The 12,326-nt window shown below is 41.9% G+C and overlaps 1 pseudogene; it reads right to left on the bottom strand.

Annotated features, from left to right (window-relative positions):
- Positions 1-1,514: 1,514 nt before the first annotated feature.
- Positions 1,515-8,860, bottom strand: LOC148923203 (uncharacterized; annotated as a pseudogene).
- Positions 8,861-12,326: the final 3,466 nt, after the last annotated feature.

The following is a 12,326-nucleotide window of genomic DNA, read 5'->3' on the forward strand; positions in this document are numbered from 1 at the left end:
TATATTCTTTACTAATAAGATACTACAACTAAACAAGTTTTACAAAATTTTGTGTGACTTTAAGATTTTAAGACTTCAAGATTCATACAATGAATCATGACCAATTCAATTGTTCAAATATGATGGAGCACTAACAAAATCGATCCATTTTTACGAAAATTTACTTCTAAAATAAAATTCCCAGATTTTCTCTATTTTATTAATAAACCAACATCTCCTTTGTTAGGCCTTTTTAGGTAGGCTCTTAATACTTATTTACACGTGATCCATGAATTAGTAATGGAGTATATTGGGACTATTTCACTGTCTATATTGTTGCAAAACTAATTCATTCCAATATTCTATTCGGGAAGGATCAAGTATCACATCGACATCTCACTTGTCTCTTGCATAGTTGCATTATACTGGTGGGGCAATAACTATTAAATTAGTTTGATTGCTCAATTATTATTGATTTGGAGCCTCCTAGAGTGGGCAGAGATTTTGGACAACCACCCTATCATCACATGCTGTGATTCAATAACAAGAGACACTAACAACTAATGATTTAGAACAAGTTTGCAAAATAGAATAATGTACCCGCGGCATAATTTGATTAATATTGCGTACAAATTATATTTGCATGTACTAACACTATTTTAACATTTTATTTTGTTAGTATTTTGTTTCATTAGAGCATCCCCATCGGTGATCGTCCGCAAGGACGGCGTCCGTGCGGACGGCGCGTCACACCCATGTCCGCCGCTTTGCTCGCACCGACGGCACGACGCTGCTCGATAGTAAGAGCACATCCGTGCCGCTGAGCAGGGCGACGTGGTACCGTGCGATTGGTCAACGGCAATGCCGTTGTAATTTCCTTTTTTTTAAAAAAAACATCGAAAATAATACCAAAAATAAAAAAATAAAAATTCGGATTCCCAAAAAATATAGTCGTTTATTACCGTTTTTTTGAAATTTTTTTGAAATTATTTTAAATTTTTTTAGTCCCAAAATCATCTATAAATACACACATTCCTCATCCATTTTCAACTACATCTCATTCATCATCTACATCTTCCTCTCTCACTCAAACCCTCTCTGAAAATTCAAAAATGGATTTCACCAATATCACGGCGGAAGCGGAGCATGAAGAACAAGAATACTATGAACAATATCGTGCCATTTATGAAGCCGATGTCGCCGCCGCCACTCAACCAACTAGATCAAAACGCCGCTACATTCCTCGTGACCGGGAGGGAGCCCATGAAAGGCACGTTGCCGACTATTTTTCCGATACGCCGTGGTTTACGGAAGATTACTTCTGGTGCCCTTATTGCATGTCAAAACGGTTGTTTATGAGTATTGTCAACACATTGTCCGCCTGTGTTCAATACTTTCAATCACGTAGAGACGCAACCGGTCGACAAAGTCTCTCGGCGTTGCAGAAGTGTACTTGTGCCCTCCGACAACTTGCTACTGGGCAAACGACTGACCTCTTCGACGAGTATTTGCATGTGGGTGAGTCAACTGGAATCCTATGCCTCAAAAGTTTTTGCGACGACATTCGTTCTGCTTTCGGTGAGGAATTCCTTTGGGCACCTACCACCGAAGATTGTTAACGGTTGCTCCATCTTCACGAAACAGTCCACGGTTTTCCCGTTATGCTTGGCAGCATTGACTGCATGCATTGGAAGTGGAAGAATTACCCGAATTGTAACAACCCGCCCATCTAGGGTATAATAAATGCGGCGATCGTTAACTAGGCGGACTTAAATGCATCAAAGGTCATAGGCTAGGGTTCCATTTAAAAAGGGATTTAACCAAAGCATTTAATGAACAATTAAAAAGGAAGAGAATAATGCCCTAGCAAAGGAATCCAATCAAAAAGGCTATCGCAATAAATGCTTATCAAAGTTTCCAAAATAATTCCAACTGTTTCATATCCAAAATATTCCCACGAAATAACAGAGTTTAACCCAACCAATAGATCACAAGTTTTCATAATATAGCGGAAGCGATCAAGAGAGAAGTGAGGCTATGTATGGAGACACAACGACACTTTAAGTACCAACAGATCATCTTATTATTTCCTACTCAACACCGCCGCCACCGCTCAACCTGCACATAGGGAAAACACATGCAAGGCTGAGTACTTATAATCATACTCAGTGGGCTCATTGCCGAAAACAGTTTTATCACAATTATAGTTATCATGCCATTTTCAAGTGTCCATCGGGGTTTTAACTTTAGAAAGACCTGAGGCACCAAAATATATTCTTTCTCAAATATCACGGTCGCGCAACCATTTTTCACATCGACGTTTACCATATCCTCATTCTACATGACAAGGAATGCGGCCACAATCCAGGTCACTAGACCGGCCGACCCGTACGCCAGCACTCGGTCTAACATTGGTGTACACTAACCCAAGTAGAGTTTGCGGCTCTACAAGGATCCGAATTCGATTAAATCAATAGTGGCATAGCCACGAGGGATAGGCACGACAAAACAAATCAAGGCATGATAACACATATCTCATTCTCATCAATATCAGTTTAGGCCAATGTCCTTATTTTAAAAGAAAGCCCACCTCGTCGGCTTATCTCGAAAGTATTCTCTTCTCCTCGTTTATCACGCTGAGAGCGCGAAGTATCACCTTTAAATTAGGCGTATCACAAATCAGTTTCAATCATTGATCTCAAATCATGCATGTCTCCCATATTTCCCTTTTTCCCATTGATAAATCTTTAATATCATCATCCAAAATCAATGTATGATTAGCATATCATTTTTATTCAAATAACAACTCCAAAATCACCATTAAATCGTGTCACGCATGAGTGTTCCACACACACAACACACGCACACGATCACAACACATGTGCACGCCTCCCGAGGCGTGCACACACACACACATCCATGCATCCCAATTTCATCAATTTATTTCCCCTTCACTCAATCTAAATGCATGTGGACTCAAGAACACCGATTAATCGGTAGAAGAAGAGGAGATTAAAGATTAAAGTACCTTTTCCAAAAGAACAAACGGTAGAAACAAGTTATAGCCTTGATTCTTCAATAAAATCTTGAACTTCAACTTGAATTCTTCTCAATTGATGAAGAAATCTTGAAGAAAACTTGAAGAAATTTTGGAGAGAGTGGGGAGAGAAGTTTCGAAATTTTTGGAGAAGTGGGACGCCGGTTTTGTGTGCTAGGGTTTGATCTCTCTCTTATATTTATAGAGTGCCAAATAATAATATCCCATAATTAAATAAATCAAGATTTGGAGGATTTGGTAGAGATATAGTAGAGATTGGCGTTAATTTGGTTGAGAAGCATGGGGATTTCGAAAATTATAGGCTATTTAATTAGCCTATAATTTAAATTCAAATATTTCACGGAGTAGAATAATATATCACGGAGCAAGAAAAATAATAAAATCCCCTCCAATAAAAGGAAAATAGGCGTGTATTTTTCCTCTTCCAACAAGGAATAAATTCAAATCCTAATTTAATTAGGATATGGCAAGATCTTCTTAGATATGGCAAGATATGGTAGGATATTTTAGCATATTTATATTTATTCATGGAATAGAATAAATAAGAGATCAATAAATAAATAATCCCTTCTCCCACAATATATGAGATTTTCGAAAATCTCATGGAAAAACAAAGGTGGAGTTTTCGAAAATTCCATGTAGGAATTATAGAGTATTTGGACTTTGGATTTAATTTGGATAATTATCCCAAACAAATAATTAAATCCAAGAATAATATTATTTCTTCTCCAATAGTCATAGGGGTCGAAAATCCCACCAACAAATAAGGAATAATCGGACTTTGGATTTAATTTGGAAAATTCTCCCAACCAAATAATTAAATCCAAGAAAAAATAGGATTTCTTCTCCAAATAAAAATAGGAGGGATCGAATAATTCCACATGATTAAATAATGCTCCTATTAAATTCTCACTCATCCCTTAGGAAAATAATTCACCCACAATTATATTTCTCCGCATCAAATATTCACACCCAAACAATCATTTCTTCACTTTCTCTTCTTTTTCTCAACGCATTGACCTTTCAACGGCCACGTCATATTTTTCCCATCTTTGACTATTCAATAGCCACGTCAACATTTCAACAAGTTGACTATTCAACTCAATCTCAATTCTCATACGCAATTAGGTCACAAAGACACCATGCAATTAATTACTCATCAAATAATCCACATATCAGCATTTAAGGCATTTAATGCAAAAATTTTATAACCCGAAAATTAGGGTTTGAAAAAGTGGGGCGTTACATTCCACCACCCTTAAAAGAAATTTCGTCCCGAAATTTGGTACCTCATGGAAAAAGTTCCGGGTACAGTTCCTTCATCTTGTCTTCAAGCTCCCACGTGGCTTCTTCATATTCGTGGTTCCTCCATAGCACTTTCACACTAGCAATGGATTTATTTCTCAAATTCTGAACCTTTCGGTCCAAGATCATTTGGGGTCTCTTTTCGTAGCTCAAGTCGGAATTCAACGCGACTTCTTCGTAGTGAATCACGTGCTTCGGATCGAACACATATTTTCGCAACTGCGATACGTGAAAGACGTTGTGCACGTTTCCAAGACTTGGCGGTAGCGCCAATCGATAGGCTACGGGTCCTATTCCTTCTAGAATTTCGTAAGGCCCAATAAAACGTGGTTTTAATTTTCCTTTCACACCAAAACGTGTTATCCCTTTCGACGGGGACACTTTAAGAAAAACCTTATCGCCAACTTGAAATTGTAAGTCAGTTCGTCGGACGTCAGCGTATGACTTTTGTCTGTCCTGGGCTTCCTTTATTCTCACACGAATTTGTCGAACAACTTCAACCATCTCTTCGACCGCATCGGGTCCTAGCACCCGTCGCTCTCCAACTTCATCCCAGTAGAGCGGCGATCTATATTTTCTTCCGTATAAGGCTTCATATGGCGCCATGTTGATTGTTGCTTGGAAGCTGTTATTGTAAGCAAATTCAATAAGCGGTAGTACGGTCTCCCAACTTCCACCGCGGTCGAGTATCACAACTCTCAACATATCCTCGAGGGTTTGGATCGTCCTCTCGGATTGCCCATCGGATTGCAGGTGAAACACCGTGCTAAAATTCAATCGCGTTCCAAGCTCGCGCTGTAGACTAATCCAAAATTTCGATTTGAACTTCGGGTCACGATCGGATGTAATTGTCATTGGAACTCCGTGCAATCGCACGATCTCCTTTATGTAGATCCGAGCCAGCTTGCTCGATCCATGAGTTACCGGAATCGGTATGAAATGCGCACTCTTGGTAAGTCGATCTATAATCACCCAGATTGCGGTGTTCCCATTTAGGGTCTTTGGCAAGGCCGTCACAAAATCCATGGCGATGTGCTCCCATTTCCACTCGGTTATCTCCAATGGTTGTAATTTTCCATGCGGTCGTTGATGTAATGCCTTCACCTGTTGGCAGGCTAAGCAACGTTCTACAAATGCCGCAATATCTCTCTTCATGCCATTCCACCAAAAGGACTTTTTCAAGTCTTGGTACATCTTCGTGCTTCCAGGGTGGGCAGTGTATGGAGTTTCATGAGCTTCGCTCATGATCTCGTTCTTAAGTTCCTCGTTGTTTGGCACGCACAACCTTCCTTCAAAGGTGAGGGCATTGTCGGACTCCTCACTAAATTTTCCGGATTCACCGGTTCTCACTTCAATTCGGATTTCCTCTAGTTCCGCATCCATCCGTTGCGCTGCAACGATTCTCGTTTTCAGATCTGGTTTAACCACTAAAGTGGCAATTCGTTCTTCCACTGTTTCTGGTGCTCTTATCACTTCTAATCGCATTTTGCTAAATTCTCTTATCAAGCTCTCCTCTTCCGTTAGAAGAGTAGCTATTTGCGAATGATCTCTGCGGCTCAAAGCATCTGCCACTACATTTGCTTTGCCGGGGTGGTAGTTAATGCCACAATTGTAGTCCTTCACTAGTTCGAGCCATCTTCGTTGTCGCATATTCAAGTCTCTCTGCTCGAAGAAATACTTTAAGCTCTTGTGGTCCGTAAAGATTTCACATCTAACTCCGTAGAGATGATGCCTCCAAATCTTTAGGGCATGTACCACTGCTGCTAACTCCAAATCGTGCGTTGGGTAGTTCAGCTCGTGTGGTCTTAATTGTCGTGACGCGTAGGCGATCACTTTATTATTTTGCATCAATACGCATCCTAATCCAACCTTCGAAGCGTCGGTGTAGACTACGGAATTCACTCTAGATTCGGGCACAACTAACACTGGCGTGGTTATTAACTTTTCCTTCAAGAGTTGAAAGCTTGCTTCACACTCTGGGGTCCAATTCACCTTGACTCCCTTCTTAAGTTGTTGCGTCATTGGTCTCGCTATCTTGGAGAATCCCTCAATGAATCTTCGGTAGTATCCTGCCAATCCTAGGAAACTCCGAATTTCGTTTGGTGTTGAAGGCGACTTCCATCGTTGTACCGCCTCAACCTTGGCGGGGTCCACTCGGATTCCTTTTACCGACACAATGTGTCCTAGAAAATTCACTTCCTTCAGCCAGAATTCACACTTGCTGAATTTGGCGTACAACTTTTCGGTCCTCAACGTCTCCAACGTGATTCGTAGGTGCTCCTCATGCTCTTTCTCGTTCTTAGAGTAGACTAGTACGTCATCTATGAAGACTAAAACGAATTTATCCAAGTACGGATGGAATATTCGATTCATCAAATCCATGAATACCGCTGGGGCATTCGTCAATCCAAACGGCATCACCACAAACTCGTAGTGGCCATATCTTGTGCGAAACGCAGTCTTGGGTATATCCTCCCTTCGTACTCGTAGCTGGTGATATCCGGACCTCAAGTCCATCTTTGAAAAGACTCCTGCTCCTCGCAGTTGGTCAAACAAATCATCTATCCTTGGTAGTGGATACTTGTTCTTTAGGGTCAATTTGTTTAGCTCCCTAAAATCGATGCACATCCTCATTGATCCGTCCTTCTTCTTCACGAAAAGTACTGGTGCGCCCCACGGCGAGACGCTAGGCCTAATGAAACCTAGGTCCATGAGTTCCTGGAGTTGTATCTTTAATTCCTCCAATTCTTTTGGCGCCATTCGATATGGTGCCTTTGATACGGGTGCGGCTCCCGGTTCAAGGTCAATTGTGAACTCCAATTGTCGATCTGGCGGTGGTCCAGGTAACACTTCTGGAAAAACGTCTGGAAATTCTTGCACGACAGCAACATCTTCCATCTTCTTCTCATTCTTCTCCTCTCCATGGAGGTAGAAAAGATAGGCAGTTCGCCCTTTTTTCATCATTGCGGTCGCTTGAAGCGCGGATATGATGGCGGTTCGCCGGTTCATCAAGATTCCGTGGTATATGGTGGGTTCGCTTCCCGGAGCTTGTAGAGATATCTGCCTCTCCTTACAACGAATCGTCGCAAAGTTCATTGTCAGCCAGTCCATTCCCAAGATTATATCGATATCCTCCATTTTTATGACTCGCAAGTCATGAGCGACTATCTTAATTCCTCCCAAAACAATTCCTATGTTTGAGCACGTTCTAGATATTTCTATCATTCCTCCTACTGGTGAGGACACCATCATTCTACGTTCAGATTCGCTAGTAGGCAAGCTCAAAGTGCGCACACATAATTCAGATATAAACGAGTGCGATGCACCCGTATCAAACAACACAACAACGGGGGTGTTGAGAATTTCGCCCATACTTGTCAAATTTCCTTTCCCACGTTCCTCTTGTTCCTTCTTCGGCTTCTTCTGCTCCAGCGCGAATGCTCTAGCTTGGGGAGGAAGTCTGGGGCGGTGAGGTTGTTGTTGCCGCGACGATGGGTCGCGATTTCCTCCCGATTCATTCGGCGGTGCCCTTTCCGATTGACGGGATCCCTGATCGTTCTGTCTCGATCCCGATCCTATCTTGTTATTTGGACACTCCCTAGAAAAGTGACCGTTTCCTCCACAAGTGTAGCACTTGATCACGTTCTAATATCGGCATTCTCCGAAATGGTACTTAGAGCACACATTGCATTGTGGTGCCCTAGGTCGGTAGTCTCCTCTCTGGCTAGATGTACGCTGCCCTCCTTCGTACTGGGATCGATGCTAGCTCGACTGGTGCCGTTTTCCATCGTGCGAAGCTCTAGGCTCATCCCACTTCCGTTTCTCTCTGGAGTAGTGCGGTGGGGGTAAAGACGAAGTAGTGTTCTCCTTAGCTTTCTCCTTAGGCATTGCTGCCTCAATATCTAGCGCAAGTGCTAATGCTTCGGTGTAGGGGAGTCTCCCTCGGCTGGCCAACGACATTCTTATCTCGGATTTTAGTCCCTCACGGAACTTGTCGGATAGCTTCTCATCGGTGTCGACTTGATCGGGGGCATACCGGGTCATGCTGTTAAGCGCTCGATCGTACTCGGTCACTGTCATGCGTCCTTGTGTCAGATTGTGGAATTCCGCTGCCTTTGCTTTCCGATAGCTCTTCGGCACATACTTGTTGTATATTTCCGTCTTGAAACCTTCCCACGTCATCGCCTCTACTTGGTCTCGTGGCATAGTCTTCGTTCTAGTATCCCACCAAAAGTCGGCTGCCTCAGTCAGCTGATGGGTCACACAACTCATGCGTTCTCTATCGTTGCATCTCAAAATCGCGAAGATGCGCTCTATTGCCCGGATCCAAGATTCAGCCTTGGCCGGTTCTCCCAATCCGTCAAACACATGTGGCTTTTGCTCTAAGAATAGCTTCACGATTTCTCGATCGACCGGAGGCGGCGGAGGCGGAGGAGGTGGAGGATGCGGAATAGGTTGTGACACGCTGTCCTCTTCCTCCGTTTGAGGAGTTTGTTCTCTGTGGCGTCTTGGTGGCATTCTGATTTATCAACACAAAATATTCCCATGATTCTAACAATAGTCACGTGGTATAGTTGAATAACAAGGTTCATGGGTCAATTGTTTTAGAGTATATGGCCAAGCACAAGATATCAAAAGTTCGTCACGTAGACGGATTGCAAAGAGTAGTGCCAATCAACATTGTTACCAAAAATTGGCTGCGTCAAGGTTATCAAAAGATGAATGTTTCCATATCATCAAGGCAATTGCACTTAAGAAGCAGTCGTACAATTTAAGTGGCGAGTACAGGGCGCCATAAGGTATTCAAAAATGGTGGTGCGACAAGAGGCATGATGTGATGGCATGATAACATAGTGATAATTTGTACCATGTACGAAAGGCAATCCATTGAATAAAAATATCTCCCCATGGCATATTAATAAAAAACGTTGCCTCATAGAGGTCTTAGTATCAATGCAGAAAAACGAAAGATTAGCAAAAATCATGAGGTAGAAAAATCAACAATCAATCCAAAACATGGGGGAAGCCAAAACAAATATTCCACGACTATCACTCCTAGTCGATGTCATTCATATCCTCCTCGGGGTCATCGTCCTCATCCATTTCCAAAGCAGGTCCTTCCTCGTCCGGTCCCTCATTCTCGCCATATTCACCAACATCCGGGGGCGGCGGAGTTATCGCACGCATGTCCTCCACGTTTCCATGGATAATCAAAGGGTTAGCCGCATTAGCCTTAAGTCTTGGCCTAGTAGGAACACGATCAACATGCGGCTCCTTATCGCGACGATACCTCCATCGGCGGGCCTGTCCCGGCGGATACTTGTGCGGTGGGGGACTAAGCGGCGGTCCATCCCTCGCAGCTGCCATGGCTGGGAGTAGCACTCCTATCAAGCCGATTATATCGCCTCGAGGCTTGTACTCTGGCGGACTGAACCATGTATATGGCAATGCAGCTTGGGCAGTCCATTTGCTCCAAGGACTCGGCAGAGTGTGGATCAATCTCGAGATCCTTGCGTGATGGGTAACTCCTCCATACGCGTACGCATCCATCCAGCGATCGTAGAATTCAGTGACATAGGTTAGGAGAAAGGACTTTCCATCCCACTCAAACTCTAGGTAGGTTTCGACAAGGAAAACCTTGTTTTTCGCGTAACGATCGCGCATCGGTGCGTAATAATGATTAGGCATCTACAAAAGAAATCTCAGCATCAGAACAAGGATCGAAGAAATTATCAATAGTGTATAAGATTTCAACTGATGCTGAGAGTACGATGGATATATATATATATATATATATATATATGTGTGTGTGTGTGTGTGTGTATGCGTCGAACGACGGAGGTGTGAAGGTAATATCATATCAAGAAATAACGGAATTTCCTTTCCGTGCCAAAAGGTGTGTGTATATATATATATATATATATATATATATATATATATTTTCGCGTTTCAACGCTTCGCAATTCGTTCTCATAAGTCGCTTGCCTCGTATTCGACGTTTGATGCCTCCAAGTTCGATATTATCACAAAATTTTCATTCACGGCACGACTTACAACTATGTATAGCGGCATGCTCAAGTTCATTTTCATAGATGTCGTTCATCACATATCACGCAAATCACAATCATATAGAATTTTCATAGAGTTTTATTCGTTCAACTCATAACAGTCTCAACATATAATCACTTGCATAACAACATTTATCATTTGTTGTGCATAATCACATTTTGCAATTTCGCATGCATGCATAATCATCATTTTATACTCCATCACAAATTTCCAAATATCACAACAACTCCCATTCGCTTCAACTTCCAATATTTCATAATTCAAATCAATATTCAAGAGATACTTGTTACCTCATTCATCGTGGTTGAGCGGAGACGAGTTGCGGTGTTGAGCCTTCGACGATTATCCATTAATCAATTTACACAAATTTCAGATTTTTAATTCAACAAGACTCTTGGGTCCAGAGCGGAAAGAACGATCGCTCTGATACCAACTGTAACGACCCGCCCATCTAGGGTATAATAAATGCGGCGATCGTTAACTAGGCGGACTTAAATGCATCAAAGGTCATAGGCTAGGGTTCCATTTAAAAAGGGATTTAACCAAAGCATTTAATGAACAATTAAAAAGGAAGAGAATAATGCCCTAGCAAAGGAATCCAATCAAAAAGGCTATCGCAATAAATGCTTATCAAAGTTTCCAAAATAATTCCAACTGTTTCATATCCAAAATATTCCCACGAAATAACAGAGTTCCCAACCAATAGATCACAAGTTTTCATAATATAGCGGAAGCGATCAAGAGAGAAGTGAGGCTATGTATGGAGACACAACGACACTTTAAGTACCAATAGATCATCTTATTATTTCCTACTCAACACCGCCGCCCGCTCGCCACCGCTCAACCTGCACATAGGGAAAACACATGCAGGGCTGAGTACTATAAACATACTCAGTGGACTCATGCCGAAAACAGTTTTATCACAATTATAGTTATCATGCCATTTTCAAGTGTCCATCGGGGTTTTAACTTTAGAAAGACCCGACGCACCAAAATATATTCTTTCTCAAATATCACGGTCGCGCAACCATTTTTCACATCGACGTTTACCATATCCTCATTCTACATGACAAGGAATGCGGCCGCAATCCAGGTCACTAGACCGGCCGACCCGTACGCCAGCACTCGATTTAACATTGGTGTACACTAACCCAAGTAGAGTTTGCGGCTCTACAAGGATCCGAATTCGATTAAATCAATAGTGGCATAGCCACGAGGGATAGGCACGACAAAACAAATCATGGCATGATAACACATATCTCATTCTCATCAATATCAGTTTAGGACAATGTCTTTATTTTAAAAGAAAGCCCACCTCGTCGGCTTATCTCGAAAGTATTCTCTTCTCCTCGTTTATCACGCTGAGAGCGCGAAGTATCACCATTAAATTAGGCGTATCACAAATCAGTTTCAATCATTGATCTCAAATCATGCATGTCTCCCATATTTCCCTTTTTCCCATTGATAAATCTTTAATATCATCATCCAAAATCAAGGTATGATTAGCATATCATTTTTATTCAAATAACAACTCCAAAATCACCATTAAATCGTGTCACGCATGAGTGTTCCACACACACAACACACGCACACGATCACAACACATGTGCACGCCTCCCGAGGCGTGCACACACACACACACACACATCCATGCATCCCAATTTCATCAATTTATTTCCCCTTCACTCAATCTAAATGCATGTGGACTCAAGAACACCGATTAATCGGTAGAAGAAGAGGAGATTAAAGATTAAAGTACCTTTTCCAAAAGAACAAACGGTAGAAACAAGTTATAGCCTTGATTCTTCAATAAAATCTTGAACTTCAACTTGAATTCTTCTCAATTGATGAAGAAATCTTGAAGAAAACTTGAAGAAATTTTGGAGAGAGTGGCGAGAGAAGTTTCGAAATTTTT

This window comes from Salvia hispanica, chromosome 6, assembly GCF_029641045.1.
Source record: "Salvia hispanica isolate PSC_SH4W2 chromosome 6, Shi_PSC_v1, whole genome shotgun sequence".
In the NCBI taxonomy this organism is placed as follows: Eukaryota; Viridiplantae; Streptophyta; class Magnoliopsida; order Lamiales; family Lamiaceae; genus Salvia; species Salvia hispanica.